Raw genomic sequence first — 1,365 nt, forward strand, 5'->3', positions numbered from 1 at the left:
ATAGTTTAAAAAAATATCCAATAGTGAAATCTCCCTCTATAACCACAATAATTTTTACCACAATATGTTAGTGAACACCTAATATGAAGTATGTTTCATTGAAAAAGATTTCACCTATAGACAAACAGCAGGGAATTCTCTGTGTAGTGGGTAGATCTGAGTGGGAGTAAGCTGAGTCCTGGGAGCTTCGGGGTTTTCTGTTTGTTTGTTTTTTGTCCAATAGCAATGGATCTCCCAAACTTTCAATCTATCTCAGCATAAGCATTTATTTCAAATAATAAAACCTGCCTAAATGAAAGAGAATTAAAGGCCAATATCCCTCATGAACAAAGATGCCAAAATACTCAACAAAATTCTAGCAAATCGGATCCAACAATACATCAGAAAGATCATACACCATGACCAAGTAGGATTCATCTCAGGGATGCAAGGATGGTACAATATCTGCAAATCAATAAACGTGATTCATCACATAAACAACTTGAGAGATAAAAACCACATAGGCATATCAATTGATGCAGAAAAAACTTTCGACAAAATTCAACACCCTTTCTTGATAAAAACTCTCAGCAAGGTAGGAATAGAAGGATCATACCTCAACATAATAAAAGCCATCTATGACAAACCCACAGCCAACATCATAATCAAAGGGCAAAAACTAAAACCATTTCCCCTGAGAACAGGAACAAGACAGGGATGCCCGCTCTCACCACTCCTGTTCAGCATAATACTGGAAGTATTAGCCATTGCGATCAGACAAGAAGAAGAAATAAAAGGCATCCAAATTGAAAAAGAAGAAGTAAAACTGTCCTTATTTGCAGATGACATGATATTGTACATAGAAAACCCTAAAGACTCCATCAAAAAATTATTAGACTTAATAAATGAATTCGTCAATGTAGCAGGATACAAAATTAATGCCAAGAAATCTAAGGCATTTCTTTACACCAATAGTGAACTTAAAGAAAGGGAGACTAAAAAAGCAATCCCATTTACCATCGCACCAAAAATATTAAGATACCTAGGAATAAACTTATCTAAGGAGGTAAAAGACGTATATGCCCCAAAACCGGTTTGGTTCAGTGGATAGAGCGTCGGCCTGCGGACTGAGAGGTCCCGGATTCGATTCCGGTCAAGGGCATGTACCTGAGTTGCGGGCATATCCCTGGTGGGGGATGTGCAGGAGGCGGCTGATCGATGTTTCTCTCTCATCGATGTTTCTGACTCTCTGTCTCTCTTCCTCTCTGTGGAAAATCAATAAAAGATATTTTAAAAAATATTAAAAAGCTGAACTGTCAGCCAGTGAGGTTTTTATTAGTTTACTAGAGGCCTGGTGCATGAAATTCATGCACTGGGGGGGGGGGA

Source organism: Myotis davidii, unplaced genomic scaffold, assembly GCF_000327345.1.
Source record: "Myotis davidii unplaced genomic scaffold, ASM32734v1 scaffold1786, whole genome shotgun sequence".
NCBI lineage: Eukaryota > Metazoa > Chordata > Mammalia > Chiroptera > Vespertilionidae > Myotis > Myotis davidii.